Here is a 17,027-nt window from a genome sequence, read left to right as displayed (position 1 = left end):
TTAAAACACCTCCAAAGAAGAGGAACAATGCGTTGGCCTAGAAACGAACTTGCCTCAATTACAATGGTGGAAACAGTAAAATTGATTGCTTAGCAGAGGATGGTTTCGATCCATCGACCTCTGGGTTATGGGCCCAGCACGCTTCCGCTGCGCCACTCTGCTTCTGTCTGTAAAGGAGATGAGAAGCATAACTACCCTCTGGTTCCTGTCAAGCTGCTAGCGGGAAGGCGGTCTCTGCCGTTTCAGCAAGTTTAGCTTAAAAGCCGATTGTTATGGGCTGAAGTCCACCTGGAGACCAGCATTTGGGTTTTCGCTTGTGCCTAGTCACGAGCATGCAGCACCGTTGTCTCTGTGGCGCAATCGGTTAGCGCGTTCGGCTGTTAACCGAAAGGTTGGTGGTTCAAGCCCACCCAGGGACGAGGTCCCCTTTTTGATTTGGTTGCACGTCACAGCTAAAGGTGGTTCTTTGGCGAGCCTTAGATGTGCTCTCAACTGAAAGCTTGGTCTCTGTGCCTGTTTTAAAGTCCCAATGTTGACGGGAGACCTCTCTGGAAAGGGTGTTTCTAGTGTTAAGAGCAGGGGTCAGCGGAAGTGTGTGTTTTTCAGCATCTTGAAACATCCCAAATGAAAACATACCCCCCAAAAAAATGCCCTTCGAGCCGGAATCGAACCAGCGACCTAAGGATTGCCGATTGTTCTACTACAGTGCTCCGCTCTACCAGCTGAGCTATCGAAGGATTGGCAAAGCTGGGTGTGTGCAACTCTTTGGCTTGGCTAAGAGTGCCATGAGCATTAGCTAAAAAGATGTTTGAAAAAGTCAAAAAGTTTTTGGAGGATGCGGGCATCGATCCCGCTACCTCTCGCATGCTAAGCGAGCGCTCTACCATTTGAGCTAATCCCCCATGTCTGACCCACGCATTTAGCCACGCAATCCACTGATCAATCTCTGTAACTGTTTGAAACTTTTTATTTTTTTTTTTTTTTTTTTTTTTAAGTGTCAAAATATTTTTGACATTAGAAGACTAAGACTGGGATGTTTACAGAGCTTCGCGTGGCTTAATACTTAGGACAAGAAAGTTGTTATGTAGCAGATGAGGCTCTAGAGCCATGGGACCCTTTTGGGAGGAGCATTGTAATGGGAGGAGCATTGTAATGTAAGGAGCTGAAAGGGTGCTTCTAGCTGCAAAATTTTTTACCATGAAAGAGCAAGCATAGGAGACAGGTGACAAAACCTTGAAAGAAATGCGTTGGCCGGGAATCGAACCCGGGTCAACTGCTTGGAAGGCAGCTATGCTTACCACTATACCACCAACGCTTCTTTGACAGCTGTGATGTCGGTGACGTCTGTGATTCGCATGGCTTAGACTGACTACTTCTGCTATCATGAAGAGCAAAATTCGTTCACAAAGACCTTAAAACACCTCCAAAGAAGAGGAACAATGCGTTGGCCTAGAAACGAACTTGCCTCAATTACAATGGTGGAAACAGTAAAATTGATTGCTTAGCAGAGGATGGTTTCGATCCATCGACCTCTGGGTTATGGGCCCAGCACGCTTCCGCTGCGCCACTCTGCTTCTGTCTGTAAAGGAGATGAGAAGCATAACTACCCTCTGGTTCCTGTCAAGCTGCTAGTGGGAAGGCGGTCTCTGCCGTTTCAGCAAGTTTAGCTTAAAAGCCGATTGTTATGGGCTGAAGTCCACCTGGAGACCAGCATTTGGGTTTTCGCTTGTGCCTAGTCACGAGCATGCAGCACCGTTGTCTCTGTGGCGCAATCGGTTAGCGCGTTCGGCTGTTAACCGAAAGGTTGGTGGTTCAAGCCCACCCAGGGACGAGGTCCCCTTTTTGATTTGGTTGCACGTCACAGCTAAAGGTGGTTCTTTGGCGAGCCTTAGATGTGCTCTCAACTGAAAGCTTGGTCTCTGTGCCTGTTTTAAAGTCCCAATGTTGACGGGAGACCTCTCTGGAAAGGGTGTTTCTAGTGTTAAGAGTAGGGGTCAGCGGAAGTGTGTGTGTTTCAGCAGCTTGAAACATCCCAAATGAAAACATACCCCCCAAAAAAATGTCCTTCGAGCCGGAATCGAACCAGCGACCTAAGGATTGCCGATTGTTCTACTACAGTCCTCCGCTCTACCAGCTGAGCTATCGAAGGATTGGCAAAGCCGGGTGTGTGCAACTCTTTGGCTTGGCTAAGAGTGCCATGAGCATTAGCTAAAAAGATGTTTGAAAAAGTCAAAAAGTTTTTGGAGGATGCGGGCATCGATCCCGCTACCTCTCGCATGCTAAGCGAGCGCTCTACCATTTGAGCTAATCCCCCATGTCTGACCCACGCATTTAGCCACGCAATCCACTGATCAATCTCTGTAACTGTTTGAAACTTTTTTTTTTTTTTTTTTTTTTTTTTTTTAGTGTCAAAATATTTTTGACATTAGAAGACTAAGACTGGGATGTTTACAGAGCTTCGCGTGGCTTAATACTTAGGACAAGAAAGTTGTTATGTAGCAGATGAGGCTCTAGAGCCATGGGACCCTTTTGGGAGGAGCATTGTAATGGGAGGAGCATTGTAATGTAAGGAGCTGAAAGGGTGCTTCTAGCTGCAAAATTTTTTACCATGAAAGAGCAAGCATAGGAGACAGGTGACAAAACCTTGAAAGAAATGCGTTGGCCGGGAATCGAACCCGGGTCAACTGCTTGGAAGGCAGCTATGCTTACCACTATACCACCAACGCTTCTTTGACAGCTGTGATGTCGGTGATGTCGGTGACGTCTGTGATTCGCATGGCTTAGACTGACTACTTCTGCTATCATGAAGAGCAAAATTCGTTCACAAAGACCTTAAAACACCTCCAAAGAAGAGGAACAATGCGTTGGCCTAGAAACGAACTTGCCTCAATTACAATGGTGGAAACAGTAAAATTGATTGCTTAGCAGAGGATGGTTTCGATCCATCGACCTCTGGGTTATGGGCCCAGCACGCTTCCGCTGCGCCACTCTGCTTCTGTCTGTAAAGGAGATGAGAAGCATAACTACCCTCTGGTTCCTGTCAAGCTGCTAGTGGGAAGGCGGTCTCTGCCGTTTCAGCAAGTTTAGCTTAAAAGCCGATTGTTATGGGCTGAAGTCCACCTGGAGACCAGCATTTGGGTTTTCGCTTGTGCCTAGTCACGAGCGTGCAGCACCGTTGTCTCTGTGGCGCAATCGGTTAGCGTGTCCGGCTGTTAACCGAAAGGTTGGTGGTTCAAGCCCACCCAGGGACGAGGTCCCCTTTTTGATTTGGTTGCACGTCACAGCTAAAGAAGGTTCCTTGGCGAGCCTTAGATGTGCTCTCAACTGAAAGCTTGGTCTCTGTGCCTGTTTTAAAGTCCCAATGTTGACGGGAGACCTCTCTGGAAAGGGTGTTTCTAGTGTTAAGAGTAGGGGTCAGCGGAAGTGTGTGTGTTTCAGCAGCTTGAAACATCCCAAATGAAAACATACCCCCCAAAAAAATGTCCTTCGAGCCGGAATCGAACCAGCGACCTAAGGATTGCCGATTGTTCTACTACAGTCCTCCGCTCTACCAGCTGAGCTATCGAAGGATTGGCAAAGCTGGGTGTGTGCAACTCTTTGGCTTGGCTAAGAGTGCCATGAGCATTAGCTAAAAAGATGTTTGAAAAAGTCAAAAAGTTTTTGGAGGATGCGGGCATCGATCCCGCTACCTCTCGCATGCTAAGCGAGCTTTCTACCATTTGAGCTAATTCCCCATGTCTGACCCACGCATTTAGCCACGCAATCCACTGATCAATCTCTGTAACTGTTTGAAACTTTTTTTTTTTTTTTTTTTTTTTTAAGTGTCAAAATATTTTTGACATTAGAAGACTAAGACTGGGATGTTTACAGAGCTTCGCGTGGCTTAATACTTAGGACAAGAAAGTTGTTATGTAGCAGATGAGGCTCTAGAGCCATGGGACCCTTTTGGGAGGAGCATTGTAATGGGAGGAGCATTGTAATGTAAGGAGCTGAAAGGGTGCTTCTAGCTGCAAAATTTTTTACCATGAAAGAGCAAGCATAGGAGACAGGTGACAAAACCTTGAAAGAAATGCGTTGGCCAGGAATCGAACCCGGGTCAACTGCTTGGAAGGCAGCTATGCTTACCACTATACCACCAACGCTTCTTTGACAGCTGTGATGTCGGTGATGTCGGTGATGTCGGTGACGTCTGTGATTCGCATGGCTTAGACTGACTACTTCTGCTATCATGAAGAGCAAAATTCGTTCACAAAGACCTTAAAACACCTCCAAAGAAGAGGAACAATGCGTTGGCCTAGAAACGAACTTGCCTCAATTACAATGGTGGAAACAGTAAAATTGATTGCTTAGCAGAGGATGGTTTCGATCCATCGACCGCTGGGTTATGGGCCCAGCACGCTTCCGCTGCGCCACTCTGCTTCTGTCTGTAAAGGAGATGAGAAGCATAACTACCCTCTGGTTCCTGTCAAGCTGCTAGCGGGAAGGCGGTCTCTGCCGTTTCAGCAAGTTTAGCTTAAAAGCCGATTGTTATGGGCTGAAGTCCACCTGGAGACCAGCATTTGGGTTTTCGCTTGTGCCTAGTCACGAGCATGCAGCACCGTTGTCTCTGTGGCGCAATCGGTTAGCGCGTTCGGCTGTTAACCGAAAGGTTGGTGGTTCAAGCCCACCCAGGGACGAGGTCCCCTTTTTGATTTGGTTGCACGTCACAGCTAAAGGTGGTTCTTTGGCGAGCCTTAGATGTGCTCTCAACTGAAAGCTTGGTCTCTGTGCCTGTTTTAAAGTCCCAATGTTGACGGGAGACCTCTCTGGAAAGGGTGTTTCTAGTGTTAAGAGCAGGGGTCAGCGGAAGTGTGTGTTTTTCAGCATCTTGAAACATCCCAAATGAAAACATACCCCCCAAAAAAATGTCCTTCGAGCCGGAATAGAACCAGCGACCTAAGGATTGCCGATTGTTCTACTACAGTCCTCCGCTCTACCAGCTGAGCTATCGAAGGATTGGCAAAGCCGGGTGTGTGCAACTCTTTGGCTTGGCTAAGAGTGCCATGAGCATTAGCTAAAAAGATGTTTGAAAAAGTCAAAAAGTTTTTGGAGGATGCGGGCATCGATCCCGCTACCTCTCGCATGCTAAGCGAGCGCTCTACCATTTGAGCTAATCCCCCATGTCTGACCCACGCATTTAGCCACGCAATCCACTGATCAATCTCTGTAACTGTTTGAAACTTTTTTTTTTTTTTTTTTTTTTTTAAGTGTCAAAATATTTTTGACATTAGAAGACTAAGACTGGGATGTTTACAGAGCTTCGCGTGGCTTAATACTTAGGACAAGAAAGTTGTTATGTAGCAGATGAGGCTCTAGAGCCATGGGACCCTTTTGGGAGGAGCATTGTAATGGGAGGAGCATTGTAATGTAAGGAGCTGAAAGGGTGCTTCTAGCTGCAAAATTTTTTACCATGAAAGAGCAAGCATAGGAGACAGGTGACAAAACCTTGAAAGAAATGCGTTGGCCGGGAATCGAACCCGGGTCAACTGCTTGGAAGGCAGCTATGCTTACCACTATACCACCAACGCTTCTTTGACAGCTGTGATGTCGGTGATGTCGGTGACGTCTGTGATTCGCATGGCTTAGACTGACTACTTCTGCTATCATGAAGAGCAAAATTCGTTCACAAAGACCTTAAAACACCTCCAAAGAAGAGGAACAATGCGTTGGCCTAGAAACGAACTTGCCTCAATTACAATGGTGGAAACAGTAAAATTGATTGCTTAGCAGAGGATGGTTTCGATCCATCAACCTCTGGGTTATGGGCCCAGCACGCTTCCGCTGCGCCACTCTGCTTCTGTCTGTAAAGGAGATGAGAAGCATAACTACCCTCTGGTTCCTGTCAAGCTGCTAGCGGGAAGGCGGTCTCTGCCGTTTCAGCAAGTTTAGCTTAAAAGCCGATTGTTATGGGCTGAAGTCCACCTGGAGACCAGCATTTGGGTTTTCGCTTGTGCCTAGTCACGAGCATGCAGCACCGTTGTCTCTGTGGCGCAATCGGTTAGCGCGTTCGGCTGTTAACCGAAAGGTTGGTGGTTCAAGCCCACCCAGGGACGAGGTCCCCTTTTTGATTTGGTTGCACGTCACAGCTAAAGGTGGTTCTTTGGCGAGCCTTAGATGTGCTCTCAACTGAAAGCTTGGTCTCTGTGCCTGTTTTAAAGTCCCAATGTTGACGGGAGACCTCTCTGGAAAGGGTGTTTCTAGTGTTAAGAGCAGGGGTCAGCGGAAGTGTGTGTTTTTCAGCATCTTGAAACATCCCAAATGAAAACATACCCCCCCAAAAAATGTCCTTCGAGCCGGAATCGAACCAGTGACCTAAGGATTGCCGATTGTTCTACTACAGTCCTCCGCTCTACCAGCTGAGCTATCGAAGGATTGGCAAAGCTGGGTGTGTGCAACTCTTTGGCTTGGCTAAGAGTGCCATGAGCATTAGCTAAAAAGATGTTTGAAAAAGTCAAAAAGTTTTTGGAGGATGCGGGCATCGATCCCGCTACCTCTCGCATGCTAAGCGAGCGCTCTACCATTTGAGCTAATCCCCCATGTCTGACCCACGCATTTAGCCACGCATTTAGCCACGCAATCCACTGATCAATCTCTGTAACTGTTTGAAACTTTTTTTTTTTTTTTTTTTTTTAAGTGTCAAAATATTTTTGACATTAGAAGACTAAGACTGGGATGTTTACAGAGCTTCGCGTGGCTTAATACTTAGGACAAGAAAGTTGTTATGTAGCAGATGAGGCTCTAGAGCCATGGGACCCTTTTGGGAGGAGCATTGTAATGGGAGGAGCATTGTAATGTAAGGAGCTGAAAGGGTGCTTCTAGCTGCAAAATTTTTTACCATGAAAGAGCAAGCATAGGAGACAGGTGACAAAAACTTGAAAGAAATGCGTTGGCCGGGAATCGAACCCGGGTCAACTGCTTGGAAGGCAGCTATGCTTACCACTATACCACCAACGCTTCTTTGACAGCTGTGATGTCGGTGATGTCGGTGACGTCTGTGATTCGCATGGCTTAGACTGACTACTTCTGCTATTATGAAGAGCAAAATTCGTTCACAAAGACCTTAAAACACCTCCAAAGAAGAGGAACAATGCGTTGGCCTAGAAACGAACTTGCCTCAATTACAATGGTGGAAACAGTAAAATTGATTGCTTAGCAGAGGATGGTTTCGATCCATCGACCTCTGGGTTATGGGCCCAGCACGCTTCCGCTGCGCCACTCTGTTTCTGTCTGTAAAGGAGATGAGAAGCATAACTACCCTCTGGTTCCTGTCAAGCTGCTAGTGGGAAGGCGGTCTCTGCCGTTTCAGCAAGTTTAGCTTAAAAGCCGATTGTTATGGGCTGAAGTCCACCTGGAGACCAGCATTTGGGTTTTCGCTTGTGCCTAGTCACGAGCATGCAGCACCGTTGTCTCTGTGGCGCAATCGGTTAGCGCGTTCGGCTGTTAACCGAAAGGTTGGTGGTTCAAGCCCACCCAGGGACGAGGTCCCCTTTTTGATTTGGTTGCACGTCACAGCTAAAGGTGGTTCTTTGGCGAGCCTTAGATGTGCTCTCAACTGAAAGCTTGGTCTCTGTGCCTGTTTTAAAGTCCCAATGTTGACGGGAGACCTCTCTGGAAAGGGTGTTTCTAGTGTTAAGAGCAGGGGTCAGCGGAAGTGTGTGTTTTTCAGCATCTTGAAACATCCCAAATGAAAACATACCCCCCAAAAAAATGTCCTTCGAGCCGGAATCGAACCAGTGACCTAAGGATTGCCGATTGTTCTACTACAGTCCTCCGCTCTACCAGCTGAGCTATCGAAGGATTGGCAAAGCTGGGTGTGTGCAACTCTTTGGCTTGGCTAAGAGTGCCATGAGCATTAGCTAAAAAGATGTTTGAAAAAGTCAAAAAGTTTTTGGAGGATGCGGGCATCGATCCCGCTACCTCTCGCATGCTAAGCGAGCGCTCTACCATTTGAGCTAATCCCCCATGTCTGCCCCACGCATTTAGCCACGCAATCCACTGATCAATCTCTGTAACTGTTTGAAACTTTTTTTTTTTTTTTTTTTTTTTTTTTAAGTGTCAAAATATTTTTGACATTAGAAGACTAAGACTGGGATGTTTACAGAGCTTCGCGTGGCTTAATACTTAGGACAAGAAAGTTGTTATGTAGCAGATGAGGCTCTAGAGCCATGGGACCCTTTTGGGAGGAGCATTGTAATGGGAGGAGCATTGTAATGTAAGGAGCTGAAAGGGTGCTTCTAGCTGCAAAATTTTTTACCATGAAAGAGCAAGCATAGGAGACAGGTGACAAAACCTTGAAAGAAATGCGTTGGCCGGGAATCGAACCCGGGTCAACTGCTTGGAAGGCAGCTATGCTTACCACTATACCACCAACGCTTCTTTGACAGCTGTGATGTCGGTGATGTCGGTGACGTCTGTGATTCGCATGGCTTAGACTGACTACTTCTGCTATCATGAAGAGCAAAATTCGTTCACAAAGACCTTAAAACACCTCCAAAGAAGAGGAACAATGCGTTGGCCTAGAAACGAACTTGCCTCAATTACAATGGTGGAAACAGTAAAATTGATTGCTTAGCAGAGGATGGTTTCGATCCATCAACCTCTGGGTTATGGGCCCAGCACGCTTCCGCTGCGCCACTCTGCTTCTGTCTGTAAAGGAGATGAGAAGCATAACTACCCTCTGGTTCCTGTCAAGCTGCTAGCGGGAAGGCGGTCTCTGCCGTTTCAGCAAGTTTAGCTTAAAAGCCGATTGTTATGGGCTGAAGTCCACCTGGAGACCAGCATTTGGGTTTTCGCTTGTGCCTAGTCACGAGCATGCAGCACCGTTGTCTCTGTGGCGCAATCGGTTAGCGCGTTCGGCTGTTAACCGAAAGGTTGGTGGTTCAAGCCCACCCAGGGACGAGGTCCCCTTTTTGATTTGGTTGCACGTCACAGCTAAAGGTGGTTCTTTGGTGAGCCTTAGATGTGCTCTCAACTGAAAGCTTGGTCTCTGTGCCTGTTTTAAAGTCCCAATGTTGACGGGAGACCTCTCTGGAAAGGGTGTTTCTAGTGTTAAGAGCAGGGGTCAGCGGAAGTGTGTGTTTTTCAGCATCTTGAAACATCCCAAATGAAAACATACCCCCCAAAAAAATGTCCTTCGAGCCGGAATCGAACCAGTGACCTAAGGATTGCCGATTGTTCTACTACAGTCCTCCGCTCTACCAGCTGAGCTATCGAAGGATTGGCAAAGCTGGGTGTGTGCAACTCTTTGGCTTGGCTAAGAGTGCCATGAGCATTAGCTAAAAAGATGTTTGAAAAAGTCAAAAAGTTTTTGGAGGATGCGGGCATCGATCCCGCTACCTCTCGCATGCTAAGCGAGCGCTCTACCATTTGAGCTAATCCCCCATGTCTGCCCCACGCATTTAGCCACGCAATCCACTGATCAATCTCTGTAACTGTTTGAAACTTTTTTTTTTTTTTTTTTTTTTTTTTTTAAGTGTCAAAATATTTTTGACATTAGAAGACTAAGACTGGGATGTTTACAGAGCTTCGCGTGGCTTAATACTTAGGACAAGAAAGTTGTTATGTAGCAGATGAGGCTCTAGAGCCATGGGACCCTTTTGGGAGGAGCATTGTAATGGGAGGAGCATTGTAATGTAAGGAGCTGAAAGGGTGCTTCTAGCTGCAAAATTTTTTACCATGAAAGAGCAAGCATAGGAGACAGGTGACAAAACCTTGAAAGAAATGCGTTGGCCGGGAATCGAACCCGGGTCAACTGCTTGGAAGGCAGCTATGCTTACCACTATACCACCAACGCTTCTTTGACAGCTGTGATGTCGGTGATGTCGGTGACGTCTGTGATTCGCATGGCTTAGACTGACTACTTCTGCTATCATGAAGAGCAAAATTCGTTCACAAAGACCTTAAAACACCTCCAAAGAAGAGGAACAATGCGTTGGCCTAGAAACGAACTTGCCTCAATTACAATGGTGGAAACAGTAAAATTGATTGCTTAGCAGAGGATGGTTTCGAGCCATCGACCTCTGGGTTATGGGCCCAGCACGCTTCCGCTGCGCCACTCTGCTTCTGTCTGTAAAGGAGATGAGAAGCATAACTACCCTCTGGTTCCTGTCAAGCTGCTAGTGGGAAGGCGGTCTCTGCCGTTTCAGCAAGTTTAGCTTAAAAGCCGATTGTTATGGGCTGAAGTCCACCTGGAGACCAGCATTTGGGTTTTCGCTTGTGCCTAGTCACAAGCATGCAGCACCGTTGTCTCTGTGGCGCAATCGGTTAGCGCGTTCGGCTGTTAACCGAAAGGTTGGTGGTTCAAGCCCACCCAGGGACGAGGTCCCCTTTTTGATTTGGTTGCACGTCACAGCTAAAGGTGGTTCTTTGGCGAGCCTTAGATGTGCTCTCAACTGAAAGCTTGGTCTCTGTGCCTGTTTTAAAGTCCCAATGTTGACGGGAGACCTCTCTGGAAAGGGTGTTTCTAGTGTTAAGAGCAGGGGTCAGCGGAAGTGTGTGTTTTTCAGCATCTTGAAACATCCCAAATGAAAACATACCCCCCCAAAAAAATGTCCTTCGAGCCGGAATCGAACCAGTGACCTAAGGATTGCCGATTGTTCTACTACAGTCCTCCGCTCTACCAGCTGAGCTATCGAAGGATTGGCAAAGCTGGGTGTGTGCAACTCTTTGGCTTGGCTAAGAGTGCCATGAGCATTAGCTAAAAAGATGTTTGAAAAAGTCAAAAAGTTTTTGGAGGATGCGGGCATCGATCCCGCTACCTCTCGCATGCTAAGCGAGCGCTCTACCATTTGAGCTAATCCCCCATGTCTGACCCACGCATTTAGCCACGCAATCCACTGATCAATCTCTGTAACTGTTTGAAACTTTTTTTTTTTTTTTTTTTTTTTAAGTGTCAAAATATTTTTGACATTAGAAGACTAAGACTGGGATGTTTACAGAGCTTCGCGTGGCTTAATACTTAGGACAAGAAAGTTGTTATGTAGCAGATGAGGCTCTAGAGCCATGGGACCCTTTTGGGAGGAGCATTGTAATGGGAGGAGCATTGTAATGTAAGGAGCTGAAAGGGTGCTTCTAGCTGCAAAATTTTTTACCATGAAAGAGCAAGCATAGGAGACAGGTGACAAAACCTTGAAAGAAATGCGTTGGCCGGGAATCGAACCCGGGTCAACTGCTTGGAAGGCAGCTATGCTTACCACTATACCACCAACGCTTCTTTGACAGCTGTGATGTCGGTGATGTCGGTGACGTCTGTGATTCGCATGGCTTAGACTGACTACTTCTGCTATCATGAAGAGCAAAATTCGTTCACAAAGACCTTAAAACACCTCCAAAGAAGAGGAACAATGCGTTGGCCTAGAAACGAACTTGCCTCAATTACAATGGTGGAAACAGTAAAATTGATTGCTTAGCAGAGGATGGTTTCGATCCATCGACCTCTGGGTTATGGGCCCAGCACGCTTCCGCTGCGCCACTCTGCTTCTGTCTGTAAAGGAGATGAGAAGCATAACTACCCTCTGGTTCCTGTCAAGCTGCTAGTGGGAAGGCGGTCTCTGCCGTTTCAGCAAGTTTAGCTTAAAAGCCGATTGTTATGGGCTGAAGTCCACCTGGAGACCAGCATTTGGGTTTTCGCTTGTGCCTAGTCACGAGCATGCAGCACCGTTGTCTCTGTGGCGCAATCGGTTAGCGCGTTCGGCTGTTAACCGAAAGGTTGGTGGTTCAAGCCCACCCAGGGACGAGGTCCCCTTTTTGATTTGGTTGCACGTCACAGCTAAAGGTGGTTCTTTGGCGAGCCTTAGATGTGCTCTCAACTGAAAGCTTGGTCTCTGTGCCTGTTTTAAAGTCCCAATGTTGACGGGAGACCTCTCTGGAAAGGGTGTTTCTAGTGTTAAGAGCAGGGGTCAGCGGAAGTGTGTGTTTTTCAGCATCTTGAAACATCCCAAATGAAAACATACCCCCCCAAAAAAATGTCCTTCGAGCCGGAATCGAACCAGTGACCTAAGGATTGCCGATTGTTCTACTACAGTCCTCCGCTCTACCAGCTGAGCTATCGAAGGATTGGCAAAGCTGGGTGTGTGCAACTCTTTGGCTTGGCTAAGAGTGCCATGAGCATTAGCTAAAAAGATGTTTGAAAAAGTCAAAAAGTTTTTGGAGGATGCGGGCATCGATCCCGCTACCTCTCGCATGCTAAGCGAGCGCTCTACCATTTGAACTAATCCCCCATGTCTGACCCACGCATTTAGCCACGCAATCCACTGATCAATCTCTGTAACTGTTTGAAACTTTTTTTTTTTTTTTTTTAAGTGTCAAAATATTTTTGACATTAGAAGACTAAGACTGGGATGTTTACAGAGCTTCGCGTGGCTTAATACTTAGGACAAGAAAGTTGTTATGTAGCAGATGAGGCTCTAGAGCCATGGGACCCTTTTGGGAGGAGCATTGTAATGGGAGGAGCATTGTAATGTAAGGAGCTGAAAGGGTGCTTCTAGCTGCAAAATTTTTTACCATGAAAGAGCAAGCATAGGAGACAGGTGACAAAACCTTGAAAGAAATGCGTTGGCCGGGAATCGAACCCGGGTCAACTGCTTGGAAGGCAGCTATGCTTACCACTATACCACCAACGCTTCTTTGACAGCTGTGATGTCGGTGATGTCGGTGACGTCTGTGATTCGCATGGCTTAGACTGACTACTTCTGCTATCATGAAGAGCAAAATTCGTTCACAAAGACCTTAAAACACCTCCAAAGAAGAGGAACAATGCGTTGGCCTAGAAACGAACCTGCCTCAATTACAATGGTGGAAACAGTAAAATTGATTGCTTAGCAGAGGATGGTTTCGATCCATCGACCTCTGGGTTATGGGCCCAGCACGCTTCCGCTGCGCCACTCTGCTTCTGTCTGTAAAGGAGATGAGAAGCATAACTACCCTCTGGTTCCTGTCAAGCTGCTAGCGGGAAGGCGGTCTCTGCCGTTTCAGCAAGTTTAGCTTAAAAGCCGATTGTTATGGGCTGAAGTCCACCTGGAGACCAGCATTTGGGTTTTCGCTTGTGCCTAGTCACGAGCATGCAGCACCGTTGTCTCTGTGGCGCAATCGGTTAGCGCGTTCGGCTGTTAACCGAAAGGTTGGTGGTTCAAGCCCACCCAGGGACGAGGTCCCCTTTTTGATTTGGTTGCACGTCACAGCTAAAGGTGGTTCTTTGGCGAGCCTTAGATGTGCTCTCAACTGAAAGCTTGGTCTCTGTGCCTGTTTTAAAGTCCCAATGTTGACGGGAGACCTCTCTGGAAAGGGTGTTTCTAGTGTTAAGAGCAGGGGTCAGCGGAAGTGTGTGTTTTTCAGCATCTTGAAACATCCCAAATGAAAACATACCCCCCCAAAAAATGTCCTTCGAGCCGGAATCGAACCAGTGACCTAAGGATTGCCGATTGTTCTACTACAGTCCTCCGCTCTACCAGCTGAGCTATCGAAGGATTGGCAAAGCTGGGTGTGTGCAACTCTTTGGCTTGGCTAAGAGTGCCATGAGCATTAGCTAAAAAGATGTTTGAAAAAGTCAAAAAGTTTTTGGAGGATGCGGGCATCGATCCCGCTACCTCTCGCATGCTAAGCGAGCGCTCTACCATTTGAGCTAATCCCCCATGTCTGCCCCACGCATTTAGCCACGCAATCCACTGATCAATCTCTGTAACTGTTTGAAACTTTTTTTTTTTTTTTTTAAGTGTCAAAATATTTTTGACATTAGAAGACTAAGACTGGGATGTTTACAGAGCTTCGCGTGGCTTAATACTTAGGACAAGAAAGTTGTTATGTAGCAGATGAGGCTCTAGAGCCATGGGACCCTTTTGGGAGGAGCATTGTAATGGGAGGAGCATTGTAATGTAAGGAGCTGAAAGGGTGCTTCTAGCTGCAAAATTTTTTACCATGAAAGAGCAAGCATAGGAGACAGGTGACAAAACCTTGAAAGAAATGCGTTGGCCGGGAATCGAACCCGGGTCAACTGCTTGGAAGGCAGCTATGCTTACCACTATACCACCAACGCTTCTTTGACAGCTGTGATGTCGGTGATGTCGGTGATGTCGGTGACGTCTGTGATTCGCATGGCTTAGACTGACTACTTCTGCTATCATGAAGAGCAAAATTCGTTCACAAAGACCTTAAAACACCTCCAAAGAAGAGGAACAATGCGTTGGCCTAGAAACGAACTTGCCTCAATTACAATGGTGGAAACAGTAAAATTGATTGCTTAGCAGAGGATGGTTTCGATCCATCGACCTCTGGGTTATGGGCCCAGCACGCTTCCGCTGCGCCACTCTGCTTCTGTCTGTAAAGGAGATGAGAAGCATAACTACCCTCTGGTTCCTGTCAAGCTGCTAGCGGGAAGGCGGTCTCTGCCGTTTCAGCAAGTTTAGCTTAAAAGCCGATTGTTATGGGCTGAAGTCCACCTGGAGACCAGCATTTGGGTTTTCGCTTGTGCCTAGTCACGAGCATGCAGCACCGTTGTCTCTGTGGCGCAATCGGTTAGTGCGTTCGGCTGTTAACCGAAAGGTTGGTGGTTCAAGCCCACCCAGGGACGAGGTCCCCTTTTTGATTTGGTTGCACGTCACAGGTAAAGGTGGTTCTTTGGCGAGCCTTAGATGTGCTCTCAACTGAAAGCTTGGTCTCTGTGCCTGTTTTAAAGTCCCAATGTTGACGGGAGACCTCTCTGGAAAGGGTGTTTCTAGTGTTAAGAGCAGGGGTCAGCGGAAGTGTGTGTTTTTCAGCATCTTGAAACATCCCAAATGAAAACATACCCCCCAAAAAAATGCCCTTCGAGCCGGAATCGAACCAGTGACCTAAGGATTGCCGATTGTTCTACTACAGTCCTCCGCTCTACCAGCTGAGCTATCGAAGGATTGGCAAAGCTGGGTGTGTGCAACTCTTTGGCTTGGCTAAGAGTGCCATGAGCATTAGCTAAAAAGATGTTTGAAAAAGTCAAAAAGTTTTTGGAGGATGCGGGCATCGATCCCGCTACCTCTCGCATGCTAAGCGAGCGCTCTACCATTTGAGCTAATCCCCCATGTCTGACCCACGCATTTAGCCACGCAATCCACTGATCAATCTCTGTAACTGTTTGAAACTTTTTTTTTTTTTTTTTTTTTTTTTTTTTAGTGTCAAAATATTTTTGACATTAGAAGACTAAGACTGGGATGTTTACAGAGCTTCGCGTGGCTTAATACTTAGGACAAGAAAGTTGTTATGTAGCAGATGAGGCTCTAGAGCCATGGGACCCTTTTGGGAGGAGCATTGTAATGGGAGGAGCATTGTAATGTAAGGAGCTGAAAGGGTGCTTCTAGCTGCAAAATTTTTTACCATGAAAGAGCAAGCATAGGAGACAGGTGACAAAACCTTGAAAGAAATGCGTTGGCCGGGAATCGAACCCGGGTCAACTGCTTGGAAGGCAGCTATGCTTACCACTATACCACCAACGCTTCTTTGACAGCTGTGATGTCGGTGATGTCGGTGACGTCTGTGATTCGCATGGCTTAGACTGACTACTTCTGCTATCATGAAGAGCAAAATTCGTTCACAAAGACCTTAAAACACCTCCAAAGAAGAGGAACAATGCGTTGGCCTAGAAACGAACTTGCCTCAATTACAATGGTGGAAACAGTAAAATTGATTGCTTAGCAGAGGATGGTTTCGATCCATCGACCTCTGGGTTATGGGCCCAGCACGCTTCCGCTGCGCCACTCTGCTTCTGTCTGTAAAGGAGATGAGAAGCATAACTACCCTCTGGTTCCTGTCAAGCTGCTAGTGGGAAGGCGGTCTCTGCCGTTTCAGCAAGTTTAGCTTAAAAGCCGATTGTTATGGGCTGAAGTCCACCTGGAGACCAGCATTTGGGTTTTCGCTTGTGCCTAGTCACGAGCGTGCAGCACCGTTGTCTCTGTGGCGCAATCGGTTAGCGTGTCCGGCTGTTAACCGAAAGGTTGGTGGTTCAAGCCCACCCAGGGACGAGGTCCCCTTTTTGATTTGGTTGCACGTCACAGCTAAAGAAGGTTCCTTGGCGAGCCTTAGATGTGCTCTCAACTGAAAGCTTGGTCTCTGTGCCTGTTTTAAAGTCCCAATGTTGACGGGAGACCTCTCTGGAAAGGGTGTTTCTAGTGTTAAGAGTAGGGGTCAGCGGAAGTGTGTGTGTTTCAGCAGCTTGAAACATCCCAAATGAAAACATACCCCCCAAAAAAATGTCCTTCGAGCCGGAATCGAACCAGCGACCTAAGGATTGCCGATTGTTCTACTACAGTCCTCCGCTCTACCAGCTGAGCTATCGAAGGATTGGCAAAGCTGGGTGTGTGCAACTCTTTGGCTTGGCTAAGAGTGCCATGAGCATTAGCTAAAAAGATGTTTGAAAAAGTCAAAAAGTTTTTGGAGGATGCGGGCATCGATCCCGCTACCTCTCGCATGCTAAGCGAGCTTTCTACCATTTGAGCTAATTCCCCATGTCTGACCCACGCATTTAGCCACGCAATCCACTGATCAATCTCTGTAACTGTTTGAAACTTTTTTTTTTTTTTTTTTTTTTTTAAGTGTCAAAATATTTTTGACATTAGAAGACTAAGACTGGGATGTTTACAGAGCTTCGCGTGGCTTAATACTTAGGACAAGAAAGTTGTTATGTAGCAGATGAGGCTCTAGAGCCATGGGACCCTTTTGGGAGGAGCATTGTAATGGGAGGAGCATTGTAATGTAAGGAGCTGAAAGGGTGCTTCTAGCTGCAAAATTTTTTACCATGAAAGAGCAAGCATAGGAGACAGGTGACAAAACCTTGAAAGAAATGCGTTGGCCAGGAATCGAACCCGGGTCAACTGCTTGGAAGGCAGCTATGCTTACCACTATACCACCAACGCTTCTTTGACAGCTGTGATGTCGGTGATGTCGGTGATGTCGGTGACGTCTGTGATTCGCATGGCTTAGACTGACTACTTCTGCTATCATGAAGAGCAAAATTCGTTCACAAAGAC

General features: G+C 47.0%; 39 non-coding genes across 39 annotated transcripts; 9 read left to right on the top strand and 30 right to left on the bottom strand.

The window, feature by feature from the left end:
* Nucleotides 1-345: 345 nt before the first annotated feature.
* TRNAN-GUU (transfer RNA asparagine (anticodon GUU)) lies at nucleotides 346-419 on the top strand. The gene has a single exon. It is a non-coding gene; the product is annotated as a tRNA-Asn (tRNA).
* A 410-nt stretch (nucleotides 420-829) lies between these two features.
* On the bottom strand, nucleotides 830-902 carry TRNAA-AGC (transfer RNA alanine (anticodon AGC)). Its single transcript has one exon. It is a non-coding gene; the product is annotated as a tRNA-Ala (tRNA).
* Nucleotides 903-1,243: 341 nt separating this feature from the next.
* TRNAG-UCC (transfer RNA glycine (anticodon UCC)) lies at nucleotides 1,244-1,315 on the bottom strand. Its single transcript has one exon. It is a non-coding gene; the product is annotated as a tRNA-Gly (tRNA).
* Nucleotides 1,316-1,757: 442 nt separating this feature from the next.
* Nucleotides 1,758-1,831, top strand: TRNAN-GUU (transfer RNA asparagine (anticodon GUU)). Its single transcript has one exon. It is a non-coding gene; the product is annotated as a tRNA-Asn (tRNA).
* A 231-nt stretch (nucleotides 1,832-2,062) lies between these two features.
* Nucleotides 2,063-2,149, bottom strand: TRNAY-GUA (transfer RNA tyrosine (anticodon GUA)). Its single transcript is given in 2 exon segments — nucleotides 2,063-2,098; nucleotides 2,113-2,149. It is a non-coding gene; the product is annotated as a tRNA-Tyr (tRNA).
* Nucleotides 2,150-2,241: 92 nt separating this feature from the next.
* Nucleotides 2,242-2,314, bottom strand: TRNAA-AGC (transfer RNA alanine (anticodon AGC)). The gene has a single exon. It is a non-coding gene; the product is annotated as a tRNA-Ala (tRNA).
* A 340-nt stretch (nucleotides 2,315-2,654) lies between these two features.
* TRNAG-UCC (transfer RNA glycine (anticodon UCC)) lies at nucleotides 2,655-2,726 on the bottom strand. The gene has a single exon. It is a non-coding gene; the product is annotated as a tRNA-Gly (tRNA).
* Nucleotides 2,727-3,482: 756 nt separating this feature from the next.
* Nucleotides 3,483-3,569, bottom strand: TRNAY-GUA (transfer RNA tyrosine (anticodon GUA)). Its single transcript is given in 2 exon segments — nucleotides 3,483-3,518; nucleotides 3,533-3,569. It is a non-coding gene; the product is annotated as a tRNA-Tyr (tRNA).
* A 501-nt stretch (nucleotides 3,570-4,070) lies between these two features.
* On the bottom strand, nucleotides 4,071-4,142 carry TRNAG-UCC (transfer RNA glycine (anticodon UCC)). Its single transcript has one exon. It is a non-coding gene; the product is annotated as a tRNA-Gly (tRNA).
* A 460-nt stretch (nucleotides 4,143-4,602) lies between these two features.
* Nucleotides 4,603-4,676, top strand: TRNAN-GUU (transfer RNA asparagine (anticodon GUU)). Its single transcript has one exon. It is a non-coding gene; the product is annotated as a tRNA-Asn (tRNA).
* A 410-nt stretch (nucleotides 4,677-5,086) lies between these two features.
* TRNAA-AGC (transfer RNA alanine (anticodon AGC)) lies at nucleotides 5,087-5,159 on the bottom strand. Its single transcript has one exon. It is a non-coding gene; the product is annotated as a tRNA-Ala (tRNA).
* Nucleotides 5,160-5,495: 336 nt separating this feature from the next.
* On the bottom strand, nucleotides 5,496-5,567 carry TRNAG-UCC (transfer RNA glycine (anticodon UCC)). The gene has a single exon. It is a non-coding gene; the product is annotated as a tRNA-Gly (tRNA).
* A 451-nt stretch (nucleotides 5,568-6,018) lies between these two features.
* Nucleotides 6,019-6,092, top strand: TRNAN-GUU (transfer RNA asparagine (anticodon GUU)). The gene has a single exon. It is a non-coding gene; the product is annotated as a tRNA-Asn (tRNA).
* Nucleotides 6,093-6,323: 231 nt separating this feature from the next.
* TRNAY-GUA (transfer RNA tyrosine (anticodon GUA)) lies at nucleotides 6,324-6,410 on the bottom strand. Its single transcript is given in 2 exon segments — nucleotides 6,324-6,359; nucleotides 6,374-6,410. It is a non-coding gene; the product is annotated as a tRNA-Tyr (tRNA).
* Nucleotides 6,411-6,502: 92 nt separating this feature from the next.
* Nucleotides 6,503-6,575, bottom strand: TRNAA-AGC (transfer RNA alanine (anticodon AGC)). The gene has a single exon. It is a non-coding gene; the product is annotated as a tRNA-Ala (tRNA).
* Nucleotides 6,576-6,921: 346 nt separating this feature from the next.
* Nucleotides 6,922-6,993, bottom strand: TRNAG-UCC (transfer RNA glycine (anticodon UCC)). The gene has a single exon. It is a non-coding gene; the product is annotated as a tRNA-Gly (tRNA).
* A 451-nt stretch (nucleotides 6,994-7,444) lies between these two features.
* Nucleotides 7,445-7,518, top strand: TRNAN-GUU (transfer RNA asparagine (anticodon GUU)). The gene has a single exon. It is a non-coding gene; the product is annotated as a tRNA-Asn (tRNA).
* A 231-nt stretch (nucleotides 7,519-7,749) lies between these two features.
* TRNAY-GUA (transfer RNA tyrosine (anticodon GUA)) lies at nucleotides 7,750-7,836 on the bottom strand. Its single transcript is given in 2 exon segments — nucleotides 7,750-7,785; nucleotides 7,800-7,836. It is a non-coding gene; the product is annotated as a tRNA-Tyr (tRNA).
* Nucleotides 7,837-7,928: 92 nt separating this feature from the next.
* Nucleotides 7,929-8,001, bottom strand: TRNAA-AGC (transfer RNA alanine (anticodon AGC)). The gene has a single exon. It is a non-coding gene; the product is annotated as a tRNA-Ala (tRNA).
* A 339-nt stretch (nucleotides 8,002-8,340) lies between these two features.
* TRNAG-UCC (transfer RNA glycine (anticodon UCC)) lies at nucleotides 8,341-8,412 on the bottom strand. Its single transcript has one exon. It is a non-coding gene; the product is annotated as a tRNA-Gly (tRNA).
* Nucleotides 8,413-8,863: 451 nt separating this feature from the next.
* On the top strand, nucleotides 8,864-8,937 carry TRNAN-GUU (transfer RNA asparagine (anticodon GUU)). Its single transcript has one exon. It is a non-coding gene; the product is annotated as a tRNA-Asn (tRNA).
* A 231-nt stretch (nucleotides 8,938-9,168) lies between these two features.
* On the bottom strand, nucleotides 9,169-9,255 carry TRNAY-GUA (transfer RNA tyrosine (anticodon GUA)). Its single transcript is given in 2 exon segments — nucleotides 9,169-9,204; nucleotides 9,219-9,255. It is a non-coding gene; the product is annotated as a tRNA-Tyr (tRNA).
* A 92-nt stretch (nucleotides 9,256-9,347) lies between these two features.
* On the bottom strand, nucleotides 9,348-9,420 carry TRNAA-AGC (transfer RNA alanine (anticodon AGC)). Its single transcript has one exon. It is a non-coding gene; the product is annotated as a tRNA-Ala (tRNA).
* Nucleotides 9,421-9,760: 340 nt separating this feature from the next.
* On the bottom strand, nucleotides 9,761-9,832 carry TRNAG-UCC (transfer RNA glycine (anticodon UCC)). The gene has a single exon. It is a non-coding gene; the product is annotated as a tRNA-Gly (tRNA).
* A 451-nt stretch (nucleotides 9,833-10,283) lies between these two features.
* TRNAN-GUU (transfer RNA asparagine (anticodon GUU)) lies at nucleotides 10,284-10,357 on the top strand. Its single transcript has one exon. It is a non-coding gene; the product is annotated as a tRNA-Asn (tRNA).
* Nucleotides 10,358-10,589: 232 nt separating this feature from the next.
* On the bottom strand, nucleotides 10,590-10,676 carry TRNAY-GUA (transfer RNA tyrosine (anticodon GUA)). Its single transcript is given in 2 exon segments — nucleotides 10,590-10,625; nucleotides 10,640-10,676. It is a non-coding gene; the product is annotated as a tRNA-Tyr (tRNA).
* A 92-nt stretch (nucleotides 10,677-10,768) lies between these two features.
* TRNAA-AGC (transfer RNA alanine (anticodon AGC)) lies at nucleotides 10,769-10,841 on the bottom strand. Its single transcript has one exon. It is a non-coding gene; the product is annotated as a tRNA-Ala (tRNA).
* Nucleotides 10,842-11,176: 335 nt separating this feature from the next.
* Nucleotides 11,177-11,248, bottom strand: TRNAG-UCC (transfer RNA glycine (anticodon UCC)). The gene has a single exon. It is a non-coding gene; the product is annotated as a tRNA-Gly (tRNA).
* Nucleotides 11,249-11,699: 451 nt separating this feature from the next.
* Nucleotides 11,700-11,773, top strand: TRNAN-GUU (transfer RNA asparagine (anticodon GUU)). The gene has a single exon. It is a non-coding gene; the product is annotated as a tRNA-Asn (tRNA).
* A 232-nt stretch (nucleotides 11,774-12,005) lies between these two features.
* Nucleotides 12,006-12,092, bottom strand: TRNAY-GUA (transfer RNA tyrosine (anticodon GUA)). Its single transcript is given in 2 exon segments — nucleotides 12,006-12,041; nucleotides 12,056-12,092. It is a non-coding gene; the product is annotated as a tRNA-Tyr (tRNA).
* Nucleotides 12,093-12,587: 495 nt separating this feature from the next.
* TRNAG-UCC (transfer RNA glycine (anticodon UCC)) lies at nucleotides 12,588-12,659 on the bottom strand. Its single transcript has one exon. It is a non-coding gene; the product is annotated as a tRNA-Gly (tRNA).
* A 451-nt stretch (nucleotides 12,660-13,110) lies between these two features.
* Nucleotides 13,111-13,184, top strand: TRNAN-GUU (transfer RNA asparagine (anticodon GUU)). The gene has a single exon. It is a non-coding gene; the product is annotated as a tRNA-Asn (tRNA).
* Nucleotides 13,185-13,415: 231 nt separating this feature from the next.
* Nucleotides 13,416-13,502, bottom strand: TRNAY-GUA (transfer RNA tyrosine (anticodon GUA)). Its single transcript is given in 2 exon segments — nucleotides 13,416-13,451; nucleotides 13,466-13,502. It is a non-coding gene; the product is annotated as a tRNA-Tyr (tRNA).
* Nucleotides 13,503-13,594: 92 nt separating this feature from the next.
* Nucleotides 13,595-13,667, bottom strand: TRNAA-AGC (transfer RNA alanine (anticodon AGC)). Its single transcript has one exon. It is a non-coding gene; the product is annotated as a tRNA-Ala (tRNA).
* Nucleotides 13,668-13,996: 329 nt separating this feature from the next.
* TRNAG-UCC (transfer RNA glycine (anticodon UCC)) lies at nucleotides 13,997-14,068 on the bottom strand. The gene has a single exon. It is a non-coding gene; the product is annotated as a tRNA-Gly (tRNA).
* Nucleotides 14,069-15,012: 944 nt separating this feature from the next.
* Nucleotides 15,013-15,085, bottom strand: TRNAA-AGC (transfer RNA alanine (anticodon AGC)). The gene has a single exon. It is a non-coding gene; the product is annotated as a tRNA-Ala (tRNA).
* A 340-nt stretch (nucleotides 15,086-15,425) lies between these two features.
* TRNAG-UCC (transfer RNA glycine (anticodon UCC)) lies at nucleotides 15,426-15,497 on the bottom strand. The gene has a single exon. It is a non-coding gene; the product is annotated as a tRNA-Gly (tRNA).
* Nucleotides 15,498-16,253: 756 nt separating this feature from the next.
* Nucleotides 16,254-16,340, bottom strand: TRNAY-GUA (transfer RNA tyrosine (anticodon GUA)). Its single transcript is given in 2 exon segments — nucleotides 16,254-16,289; nucleotides 16,304-16,340. It is a non-coding gene; the product is annotated as a tRNA-Tyr (tRNA).
* Nucleotides 16,341-16,841: 501 nt separating this feature from the next.
* Nucleotides 16,842-16,913, bottom strand: TRNAG-UCC (transfer RNA glycine (anticodon UCC)). The gene has a single exon. It is a non-coding gene; the product is annotated as a tRNA-Gly (tRNA).
* Between the last annotated feature and the right edge of the window lie 114 nt (nucleotides 16,914-17,027).

This window comes from Hyla sarda, chromosome 3, assembly GCF_029499605.1.
Source record: "Hyla sarda isolate aHylSar1 chromosome 3, aHylSar1.hap1, whole genome shotgun sequence".
Lineage (NCBI taxonomy): Eukaryota > Metazoa > Chordata > Amphibia > Anura > Hylidae > Hyla > Hyla sarda.
This window is presented reverse-complemented; position numbering and strand designations above follow the sequence as displayed.